This window comes from Manis javanica, chromosome 2 (genome assembly GCF_040802235.1).
Source record: "Manis javanica isolate MJ-LG chromosome 2, MJ_LKY, whole genome shotgun sequence".
Classification (NCBI taxonomy): Eukaryota; Metazoa; Chordata; class Mammalia; order Pholidota; family Manidae; genus Manis; species Manis javanica.
Genome location: NC_133157.1, coordinates 63,436,760 through 63,449,876, shown reverse-complemented (window position 1 = coordinate 63,449,876; position 13,117 = coordinate 63,436,760). Strand labels below are relative to the sequence as shown.

General features: G+C 39.8%; 1 pseudogene; it reads left to right on the top strand.

Annotated features, from left to right (window-relative positions):
- The first annotated feature begins 11,235 nt into the window (after window positions 1–11,235).
- Window positions 11,236–11,711, top strand: LOC118972500 (succinate dehydrogenase cytochrome b560 subunit, mitochondrial pseudogene; annotated as a pseudogene).
- The last annotated feature ends 1,406 nt before the right edge of the window (window positions 11,712–13,117 follow it).

The following is a 13,117-nucleotide window of genomic DNA, read 5'->3' as shown; positions in this document are numbered from 1 at the left end:
ATCTGCATGTGATCTAATCCCTTAAACAGTTAGGAGTCAAAACTCATTATCTGTAGATTCCATTTGTGAATTCACCTACTTGCTAAAATTTATTTGTAACCCTCAATTCAGGATTAGTGGTGCTTTCACAATTATTTGCAGATATGTGCATGCTGGTGAAAAGTTTAAGATGCCCAATGCACACATTTCCAGGTGAGACTGAAAAGGCAATGCTCTGCCTTTTTGTTTCAGCTTTCACATGGTAAACAACTGTTCTTCCTGAAATCTATGTGGTGCCACACTTGGTGTGCAATTTGCTGGTGATTTTGCTGTTTAAAGTGGCCCCCAAGCACAGTGCTGTCTTGTGTTCCAAAGTACAAGAAAGCTATGATACATCTGACAGAGAAAATACCCAAATAAATGGGTTAGAGAAGCTTTGTTCAGGCATGAGTTATGGTGGTGTTGGGCTATGAGCTCCATGTTAATGAATCAATAATACACATTTTAAAAAGGTATCTTTAAACAGAAACACACTAAAACAAGGTTGTGTATTGATTGGTTGACAAAAACATAACCAGGGACTCACAGGAACATGACACTGTATTTCCTTTAGGAGTAGGGTTTGCTAATTCAGAGTTAGTGGCAACTTTAATGCATAACTACCATGAATAACAAGAATCGACTATGTTTTTCAACACTAATGCATTTTTGATGATGCTTGGCAAAATGAGCTCTCTAATTGCCAGATAATATCTTTACAAAATACCATTTCAAAGCATAGGCCCAGACTTTGAGTATATGATTTGGCAATGGGCCCACTTCCTATTCCTGCACACATGATAGGAAGCAGTTTGAGAGAGGGGACAGAGGGAGGAGTTGGGGTGGCCGGGGAGCACACTGGATACAGTTAATTGAGTTACCTAGACTCTAGCTACCACAGGAACTGATTACCAGAGAAACTAAAATGCCCTGCATAACAAGGAAAGGACTGACTTCACTGTGAAAGATGGGGAACATTATGGCAAAAGATAGCAACATTTAGCTTCCTCCTTAGAAAAGAAAATGTATAGAAACAGAGAAGGAGGAAGAGAGAGAGAGAGAGAAAGAAGGAACCAAAAATCACTCTGCACCAGTGGTCTTCATGCTGAAGTATGTGAAGATCCAGTGTAAAGGATTTGAAGGGAATGAATTTCCAGATTTTCTACTTGACAAGTACTTTTTCCTAAAATTGATCTTCCTGAGAAACAGGCATAATGGAGATCCACATTCCCCTTTTCCATTGCTCACTTTATTAAGGAAAGGCACACCTCTCTCTCATCCTAATTTTACTATGATTAATTGGCAGGGTGTATAAAAACATCCAGGGCACCAAACGAAGGTACAATTCAAAAAATTGCTCTAGGTATACAGAAAATTAGGACTGAAATTATTTCCAAAGTCAGGTGATATCCAGTTCTTTGTTTTTAATGAAATTGAAAGAGAATTCATTGAGTTGTCAACTGAGAGATCATTAAACAATTTTGATGAGAGATTACTATGTGACTTTGGGCAACTCCCAGCAATTACAGGGTCACAGAATAAAGGGCCCTGATGCTTGAACTTCCTTAACTTCATGGGCTACCTTATCTGCAATTAGTTGAAAAGTATAATAATAATTAAATCAAGAGTTTAAGAGACTTAGGGTCATAGATTTAAGTTGCATTTAAATTCACATACATTTTAATTACAGAAACAATGATTATGGTTAGCAAAAATTTTTTTAAGTGTACAACATTACCACTAGGATAAAATTCTATGGAAGAAGTATAATAGAAATAAAATTTGAAGAAGAAAATACATATCATTTCTGACAATAAAAGAAGAGCTTGTTCATGTATTTTTAGTAGATGACAGTAAATATCAAATAACCTTATTCTTTAGAATAAATGGATCCACTTAAAAAGTGATAAAACTTTTTTTAGATGTCAATATTGATAATGTGCTGGAAGTAATATTCTTGTGAATATTTAAACTTGAAACATTTTAGATGTCAACTTTAAAATGTGTGTAAGCTATGAATATACAAAATTCATTTATGGGTACCCAAGTCAAAAGAAAAAAAAGAATTGACTAACACTGCTTTAGACAATCAGAATAAAAAGGCATGCTAGCATCTGCTGCTGGGGGGATCTTGAACTGCAGCTCTGTTTTGTCTACCCTACTCTCCCCTGGGGAATCCAGGGTGCGAGAGACCACCTGGGACCTTCCTCCGTAGAGCATGACTCCAACCTGAATAACTTGGGTAAAGAAAGAGGTACTCTTGGGGTAAGCGGAAAGGATCCTCGGTAAAACAACTTCCTCACAGCCAGGTTTCCTGAGCAGGTACATGGGGGTGACCAGAGAGAAGCTGAAGGTCCCGCAGAGGGACATGGTCCTGAGGCGAGGGAAGTTTAAGACCTGGGAACATCCTGAGAGGGGTTTCCCTTAGCTCACAAGGAATGTGTCACTTGGCATGCAGTTTTTCCCATTTCAGGCTATAATTTCCCTCAATTACTCCACTTCAGTGGGTCAGTTTGTTAGCTCTGCCTCTGCGCCTGGATATAGCGGTAAGATGGCACCTGGGGTAAGAGAAAGCAATGTTGCCCGCCTCACATTTGGGCCTCTGCTGGCCCCATGGGAAGGGAGCAGCATTTTACCTAGAAGACTGTGTGTCCAGGGATACAAGTCATTACTAGCAAGAAGTAAAACGGGCCCTACAGAGTCGGAAGTACAAGGAAGGAGCGAGCCTCACCAAGGAGCCAGCTAGGAGGCTCCAGAGGAAGCACATGAGGGGTCTGATCCCTGTTGCACTCCTTATCACTTGAGCAACCCAGGCTGATTACTCAGATGCTCAGAATTTTATCACTTGAGCAACCCAGGCAAATTACTCAGAATTTATGGAAGCTTTTAACAGTAAATCCATGATGACACTATAAACTTACTGTGAAAATTAAATGACACTGTGGAGCCAACACTGGATATGTGGTGACTGCCATTAGTATTACTGCTCATGGAAGGAAACAAGGAAAAGGAGAAAGACAAAAGCTTAAACAACCCATTCTTCCTCAGCTGAAGGCAGCCACTGGAATTATTTTAGAAGAGTTATTTCTAATAATTTTTTCCTATTAGCCACTAATCTTGTCATTAAGTCAGTTTTTTTTAATTGAAAGAGAAAATAGAGTGTGATTAGCTACAGGTATGAGAGATGTATACAGACTTGACTCCATTTTCCCCTGATAAGAGGAACAAGACTTATTATAGAAGCATGTGAGTTTCAGCTTTTACATATTTTTGTTTTTGTTGTTCTGTCATTTATTTATGGCTTGTGATTTATATTGTACTCATGCCCAGAGGCACATTGGCATGTTTTGTAAACTACCAAATAAACAGCAACTATATTTCCAGATCCGTTTGCATGGAGGTGAAAGCAAACACAGAAAACAGACTGGGGAACACAAGCTGGAAAACTGAGAAGAGGGTTGGAGGGGAATTTGAGAGGGGGGAAACATGACTTTCATGAATGCTAATGCATACTAAATCCAGGGTCAGACCCCCTGAAAGTACGAGGAAGGTACTTTGCTGATCATCAGCTTAGAGTTCTTCCCACAGAGGTGATGTGTTTATGGGAGATCTATGCATGATTTCTCACAAGGTTCTTGATGTCCAAGCAGCACTTACAAGACAGACGTACTAAGCTTATTGACCCACCTCTTATTCTCTAAGCAACTCACTGTAAACCAGAACACACTTGGTTATCTGATTTATTAAAGATCATTGTAGAAAGAATAAATGGATGATATAAAAAATTGCATCAGTATATAGTATTTCACTAATTCACCCATACCCTTTTCAATTTCCCTATACATAAAAGTTACTTCACCAGTTAATCTTAATACTCCTTCTGATTTGAATACTCTATATATGTAGAAGAATACCTGGTATTTATTCATTGTTCTATATTCACTCTCATTTGTAAGTATCATGTGGGTTCAGATTTACCTTTAGGCCAGCATTAGCACTAGTTCATATCCTGAAGGAAAATGTTAGCCAAACTTCATCATGCCTAAGAATCACCTGGAGAGATGGTTAAAAAGCAGCTTGCAGGGCCCAGCGTCCAGGCCTGGTGCAGTGCAGAACAAATAACTCTATTTCTACCAAAACCTTGGGGGTGCTGGTCTGCCACCTCTGGACCACACTTTAGCTGTTCTCACCATGGGAGAGTTGTGCCCAAAGTCAGACTGCGTGATAAAATGTGTGGTGGCTAACCCGGGAAGCTGACAGACTGCACACAGATAATGGAGGATGACCATGCCACTCAGTCACAAGTGTGGGATTTTGCCAGGAGCTGGTTTTCCCACAGACATTTGGAACTATTTCCACATCATTCCATAGTCATCAACTAACCAATCAGAGCTTCTGTTATCTGTATTGAATTGCTAAATGTGCATCCCAGGTATAGTACAAAGAGCACTTTAACCAGTTCCACATTTTGAAGTCCTCATCTGCAAAGTAAGGATAGTAACTACTATACCAAAAACTCGGGGTGAAGTTTAAATGATAAATGCATAGGAGAGCAAGCACATTGTCCAGGGAAATTCCCTTGAACTTCCATTCTCTTAGGGCACCTCATTCTTTCCCTTTAGAGCACTTACCATAGATTATAACTACAGGTGTTAGTATGTGGTGATTCAGTCAACAGCTCTCTCCCCCACACTCTTGTAAACCTCAGGAGCATCTGCTATGCTCACTGTTGAATTGATAACACTTAACCCAGTTCCTGGTTCTTAGCAGACTTTCAGAAAATATTTATTGAATGAATGACAATGTTTGGCCATGGTAAGAACTCAATAAATGTCAATTAAAAAATGGATGTATACAAATAGTAGGTACAATCAGAATCAGAAATTTAGAGAAGGAAGGTATGCTTAGTAATGAGGAACCCAAGTATGTCACTAGGCTGGCTACAAAGCTAATGCAGCATTTGCAGGGGATGCCTCAGATCTCTAGCTTCAACTGTAAAGACTTGCAACTCTTTTCCTGAAGCACTGGGTCCTTAACTACAAGAAAAAAAAAGGCTGAGCCACTGATCTCTTGGGTCTTCCTTTTTGGTTTCAGAATCCACTTTATCTCTGACTTCTTCAAACACATTGCCTGTTATTTTTTAGTCTTTAATGGAAAATTTAAATCAGTGATAAGCAAAGACTCTTAGAATTTACAAGCACAATGCCTATTTGCAGCTCAATAGCTCCTATAGGTCTGCCAAATTTGTCAAATTCATAATGATGGTCTGGAGGAAAAATTGTGCAATTAGATTCAAGAACACTGACACACACAGAGCATGTAAATTTTTACCTTTCAAGGATCAAAATTAATTTTTGGTATGAGGACATTATTAGTGTGACAGTTTTACTGTACAAGTTAAAAATAGGAATTGCATAATAGGACAAAGACACTATATCATTGAGCTTCAAGGCACTTTGCAATGTTTTCTTGGAAGAAGAAGAAATAAACAGCTCAGCTCCAGAGGCAGAAGTTGCACAAGGAGATAACATATACAAACTAATTGCAGCCAATAAAAATAAATCTTGAAACAACTTTTATAAATGTGTAAATGCAAAGTAGGCTATTTTAGACCACTTTCCTAAGCTTTGCAATCAGAACTAAGCCTGCAGTGCTTGCACTGTTTGTCAAAAACAGCATTAGTTTGAAAAGCTTTCAAAATACATTCATATCTTCTGTAGTTTTGCAATAAGGGTCTACTCTCCTTCTTCCACCACTAATTTTTATACTTGGAAAACCATGTCAGTATTAAGTAAAGGATTCCTAGTACATGATGAAGAGATAATATTTTGTATATTTATTATATAGTTTTCAGTGTATTATGGTGTAAAGAGACGGCATTCCAAGTCAGCAGATGTGCGCCTCCATCACATCCTCACTGCTACATCTTCTCCACCTCTCTGTGCCTCACGTGTCCCCGCCTAATAAGAGGGGCCTAATAATAGAGCTAACCTCACAAAGTAATGGCCAGTATTATCTTCTTAATTTTTATTTGGGCTAATATAATATTCATTTCCATTCCCAAAACAGGCATAGTTCTATAACATAAGGTATGGCAATAAGGGAAAACATGAATAAGTGCTTAGTAATATGAAGAACCGTACAAAGAATTTTATGAGTTATTTTCCATACCTTCCCAAATAAGGAAGAAAAATAGATGCTGGCCACTGATAGAAACAGCCCGAAATGGTCACTTGTAAGCCGAGTCTCCCACAGGCTTCCTGAGTCCCCGCTTCCTTAGGTCTTTCAGAGCGGGCAACACTTGGTACTTTGCTTTGACCTTCAGTGGTACCTGCCAATTACCTTCCCCAGGTGGCTGCTAAGAGGGGCTGCACTCTAGAAGAGCTGCATGCAATTGCTCTTTAAAAATGGAAACCACTTTAACTTGTGTAGGCTTAACACAAGCGGGGGCAGAGAACTACCTCAACCTTAGAACACTCAGAGACTTACTCCTACTTTGTATCTTAAAACATTCTATACTTTTTTCTTCAAATAATAGTTTCTCAGAAAATTAGAAATGAATTGGTCGAGTAGGACATTTGTTGGTAAACCAACTCAATACAAATGGATTACTACTACTTTGCTAGTTTATACATATTACTGCAACTGAAAGAAATAATTAGCCTTGAGGATAATTTTCAGAAATCATTTAGTCCACAGGCTATAGACCACCAAATCACCCAAAAAAGGAAATACAAATTTTTTTATATATAAGATGTTCAAGCTCAATTTGGAAAATGTGAGAGAAAAATCTGAAGAAAATCTTTTTTCACTTTGTAGGATCATAAAGGATTAAAAATTTGTTTTTTTTAATTTTTGGAATTCAAAATTGGTTAAGGAACAGAAAAAGCAGCACCCTGCTCATTGAAGATGGCTATGTAAATTGGTAAATCTCTGTGGAGGCTAGTGTCTACCCAATTTCAAAATACTCATCTCATTACTCAGCAAGTCCACTTCTGAAAATGAACTGCAGAGTCAAAGATTATGAGGCCAGATTTTTAAGATCAAAATCTGAGCAAAAATCACAAATTTACCCTGAAAGCCCTTCAATCCACCTTAAAGTACAACACACCCTGAAGAGTTATAATGCAATCTATTCATGAGAGTAGAGAAACGCATGTAAAATATCATTTTACAGTACCTCTAGAAGCAAAGGATGAGGACACCATCACTCAATATCTGAAATAAAAAGACAAAGCTGAATTTACTGATGCTTATAGTAAAAGGGAGTTATGCTCAGGCACGTTGTCTCTGCATGGAGCAGACTGCTGAGCTACAGTAAAATGGGTCACTTTTGTTTACTGTAAAGCACAGAGGTCAGGTGTGGTGGCTTTTCAGCGGTACAGGTAGATTGACATCTTCTCTACACGTGTGGCGACTCGCATGAGACGGTCGACTGGCTGGCTGCTAAGGCATATTCACTGGAGTGAGCCCCATCCCTAAGTGGCTGGCTTTCAGAAGGACAGGACTGACAGTGATTGGTGGCTTATAAAAGGGCATTCATGTTGTTGATCCATTGGTTTACAAGAAATTCTGTTGGCTCCTTGTTATCATGGCTACAGAACAATCCATCTTCTCTGAAATGTGGGAATTTTTTTTTTCACTAGTTGAACTCACTCAAATGTCCTTTGATGCAACCCCATTTCCTAATCACACAAGAGCAAGAGATAAGTAGATAAGGATATTCACTGTCTAAAGAGATTGCAAACAGCTTAAATAAGGTGATTAAATAATTTGGTACCTTCATAGTATGGAATGCAATTATAAACTGTTTTTCTAAAGAAGGAAACTAGATGTATTGATATGGAACAAACTCCGTAATGTGGTGCTGAGTGAAAAAAGCAAGGTTCAGAACAGGTTTGTGTCTACACAAAGAACGCTCTGGAAAGATAAAAAATAAACTGATATAAAGCATTTACCTCGAGAGAGGAAGTGCAAGGCTTGGGTGGGAAGAGAGGAGACCCTTCAATTAGAAAGTCAGCAATCAAAAACCAGATATCTTGGACTCCAAATTCCATTCTCTTTCTACCCTGCCCACCAAACTCCTCTCTTCTATGGGATTTTTCTGGTCAGTGCACCTGTCGACTTTGCCTTAGAGCACCCCGAACATACTCCATATAAGATGGTCTTTAAAAACTGATTGTGTAACACTATCAACCCAAATCCCTCTCTTCTTATTCATCCCCATTTGCTTTGTTGAGGTTTGACAAACCTTGGGGGGAACATCCTCCTTGGAGATCATCCTGAGGCAGCATTGTCCTGCCCAGAGATCTTGCTGTCTTCCACTCTCCCAGAACACACCCTGCTCCATACTTGCAAGGGGGTCTCCCTTACCCCTTGGAAGGCTCCTGGTATTTAATTTTTCATAAACCAGAAGCCTGTGTTCTCCACATTCCCTATTTAGTCAGTGCAGAGTTGACATATTCTCATGTACGTCTTTCAACTGCATCCTAAATTACTGCCTCCAGGGCCCCTGAAGGACTTATAGCAATCTTCCCAGCCTCTTGCATGCACTCGAGGGGCTCAGAACTGTGCACAGCCAGCCAGGTGTTGCCTCTAGAGAACCCCATAGCAATTACTACAGTGAGAACTCATTGATGCAAAATAAAGTGGAGCAGGAACCAAGTCCTGTCAGAAAGACGGAAATTTCTGCTCCAGTCAGTATGTGGTGAGGGTTGGCCTGGGGAGTGCAAAAGGGATACATGCCTCTGGCAGAGCACAGTGTCAACACGGCGAGAGGCCCATCATCAGGTGGCTGAAGGCACCACAAGAACAGAATATCCACACAGCTGTATGTGTTTTGTCTGGGGTGGGGACAGGGTAGATTAAGTAGGTGGATTTATACATTTTTAACTCTCAATTACACAGCTACTCCATGGGCACCGTAAAAAGGTAGAAACTACATATAAATAAAATGAAATAAATGGAAGTTGTAATCCGTGCATCAGGGATTGACAATTACTCACATTTTGATACATATGCTCTAGATATTTTTCACATCTACAGATGTTCAAAATTGTTTTTAATCTGCATTGTAATTCGATGATATATTATGAATTTCAAATACTGTTTCATAACTTTCTTCTTAATCATAGCAAAGCATTCTTCATTGTATGGCGTCTGACCCATGGGTTTCAACCCCAGACAAATTCATCATGAATTCAGTGAGACCGAAAAAATGACAGTGAAATGTTCTTGGGGTGAAAGGGTTTAGATCCAACTTTATTCCTACGGTGGCAGGTCAATCACTAGAATCCCATCCACTCAGAGCAAGTCTGCACGCAGCAAGCCGGTCTCTGCCTCTGGGCCTCTCCACCGGCACAGCTGTCTTAGTCTCTGTCCCTGGCACTGCCACCACTCCAGTGGTGGCCTTGCAGCCATGCAGCTGCCCAGAGCACTGGGTAGGGCTCTTTATATGGAATCAATAACCATGTATTGCCCACACGGGTATAGTGAGCAAGCTGACCAGGGCCAGGTGAGAATCCAGGCCACAGGAACCTTCACTTTCTTCACATATGGACTTCAGCTGATGTTGGACATTTGCTTTACCATCTAGCTACATCATCTACATTTAGCTGTCTCACTGCGCCCATTTTCTGTTGTTGGGTGCCCAGGGATGGAGGAGTTTTGTTGTTTATAATGTAAGGAGGAGTCTGTCTCACTAGTCTCTGCTTCTGTAAGTGGAATCTGATTACTTTTGAAAGAGATTCCTTTTGTCTTGGAAATACCAACATTGGCCCATTGATGACCCCAAATTAAAATAGCCACCAATATCTTTGTTTTGAATGAGAACTTACCTTCAGTTCTGAATACAGGTGCTGTGGACTTGAGAGAAGCAGCATCTAGTTAAGCATTATATACTCTGTGACAGCTTTTGCTCTATGGCTCTAGTAAGAGGCAAAGTTTTCCTACCAAATACAATTTTAGCCTGAATGGTGGGTATATTAGCCTGCTCAGGCTGCCATTACAAAATACCACTGACTGGGGGGACTTAAACAACAGAAATGTATTTCCTCACAGTTCTAGAGGCTAGAAGTTCAAGTTCAATGTTCCATCTGATTTGGCTTTTGGTGAGGACTCTATTCCTTGCTTGCAGATGGCCACCTTCTGGCTATGTTCTCTCATGACTCTTCTTCAGTGCATGCACATAGAGAAAATGAGTGAGCTTTCTGGTGTCTTTTCTTTTTTTTTATCTTATTATTTTTATTTTGGTATCATTGATATACAATTACATGAGCAACATTGTGGTTACTAGATTCTCCCCATTATCAAGTCCCCACCACATACTCCATTACAGTAACGGTCCATCAGCATAGTAAGATGTTATAGAATCACTACTTGTCTTCTCTGTGCTATACTGCCTTCCCTGTGTCCCCCTGCTATATTATGTATGCTAATCAGAATGCCCTGTATTCCCTTTCTCCCTCCCTTCCCACCCCCCCAACCCCAGGCCCTTTTCCTTTGATAACTGTTAGTCCATTCTTGGGTTCTGTGATTCTGCTGCTGTTTTGTTCCTTCAGTTTTTCCTTTGTTCTTATACTCCACAGGTGAGTGAAATCATTCGGTATTTCTCTTTCTCTGCCTGGCTTATTTCACTGAGCATAATACCCTCTCATTCTGCATTCTTGCAGTCATTTTCAAAAAATCATTGACACTTACAGCCCAGTGGAGGAAGCAGGCAATAAACAAACAGGAAAATATCTGTCAGGATATAAGAAGTGCTACGGGATAACTCAGGACGAAGGCGATGGGGACGGCCAGGAGCTGGGCAGGCGGGCAGAGAAGGCTTCTCTGATGTCATGTGAGCAAAGGCTGAAGGTGTGTGGTGGTGAGCCACACAGTGCCAGGGAAATAGGTTCTACTACCAGTCTTAATGTCTGTTAAGTTTAGCACTTATAATTGAAAAGATATTAAAAATAAACATCTAAGTGTTTACTACATATAAGCAAAGTATAAATTATAAGAAAACATTGATATATCCACTACCCAGCTCAGGATTTTAAAAAATTTTACCAGTAACTGTGAGACTGTTCATGCCAATATTTAATTTTTAAATTATTTTTAAGAGGAATTTTGTAGAAGAATGCTAAAGAAAAAGAGATAGTCAAGCTATGTTCTTAAATGAAAAAGGCAGATTTAAAAACAGCCTTCATGACTCTGTCCAGGCCAGAACCCAAGATGGCTGCACTCTGGCTAAGATATCTCGGCCATCGTTTCCTGCCTGCCCTCCTTAGTTCTCAGCTCTGTATGAGAAATGCCGCTTCTCCGAGAACCACAGCCAAACGACAGATGGAGCGATTCTGGAATAACAACACAGTTCAAGCCATGCTTGTCTGGTCTCTTCCTGCAATGATGTCTGCTTGCCATGGAGGCTCTGGTGTTGCCTTGAGTGCAAAGGTCTTCCTGGCTCATCAGCTCTGCTGCTCCCTGAGAACTAGGAGATTCATTCAGAAGTCATGAAATCCTGTGTCGGGGGCCAGCACTGAGCCACACAGTTAAGCTTGTTCCCATTTTCCTTCTTATTTATCACACTGGGAATGAGACCTGACACTTGATGTGGGACCCAGAAAAAGAGCTAAGGATTCTCCAGCTATACTAGTCTGGTTGTCTTGGTCCTTACTGTGTCATACTCCGTAGGGCTGGCAGCCATGTGAAGAAGTTTTCAACATTTTCTTCTGTCATATTATGACATGGACCTACCCCATTTTTCACTCTTATCTCCAGCAAGGGCAAAGTTATCCTGATGTATGTAGTATCAAGAGAGTAACTTGTAGAAAAATAATAGCAGGAAAGGGGCCAGTTTTGTCCCTGTTTCTAAAGATGGTGTTGGGGTTTGGTACATGTTACCCTAAAATAAAGCAACTTAGCATACTGGCTATTTTAATATGAAGGGATTTGAAAAATGGCAGGTGCAGGAAGGACTTTCTGACCTTCTCCTGAAGTAGGTCATAAAACCCTGATGTTAGAGGTGTCAGCCCTGTGACGGGAAGAAAAGAGCATCTTCATCTCCAAACAGGAAGGCACACACAGAGGAACCTGAACGAATGGTCTTGCTGAGTTTTCCCCAATTTACTACACTTACCTCATACCCTTTGTCCTACCATGTCTTTCCATGACTTCATTCTCCATCAAACCTAGCATGAAAACACTCAGATTTATTATATCACACTAAAAAGCTTCTGTAGAGTGAAGGAAACTAACACAAAATGAAAAGACAACCTACTGTATGGAAGAATATATTTGTGAATGGTATACCAGATAGGGAGTTAATATCCAAAATACATAATGAACTCATACAACTCAATACAACTCAATACTAAGAAAAAACAAATAGTCCAATTAAAAAACGGGCAGAGGATATGAATAAGCATTTTTCCAAAGAAAACATACAGATGGCCAACAGACACATGAAAAGATGCTCAACATCACTAATAATCAAGGAAATATAAGGTAAACCATAATAAGATACCACTGTACACCAGTCAGAATGGCTAGTATCAACAAAACAACAAATAAGTATTGGCAAGGATGTGCACAAGGAGATCCTTGTGTGCTGTTGGTGGGAATGTAAAATAGGGTAGCCACTATGGAAAACAGTATGGCAATCCTCAACAAATTAAAAAGAGAGATACCATAAAACCTAGTAATTCCACTTCTGAATATTTACCTGAAGAAAAAAGACCCCACAAATTCAAAAACATGTATGTACCCCTATGTTTGCTCCAGCACTATTTGCAGTAGCCAAGATATGGAAGCAACTTAAGGGTCCAATGATAGATGAATGGTTAAAGAATGCAATGGAATATTAATCAGCCATAAAAAAGAATGAAATCTTGCCATCCATGACAACATGGATGGACATAAAGGTTGTTACGCTAAGTGAAATAAGTCAGAGAAAGTAAATACCATATGATTTCCCTAATATGTGGGATATAAAAAAATAAATGAACAAACAAAACAGAAAGAGCCTCATAAACACAGAGAACTGGTGATAGCCATAGGGGAGGACAGTGGGAGGAATGAGTGTAATTTGATGCAAGAGGAAAATCAACAAGTTAAA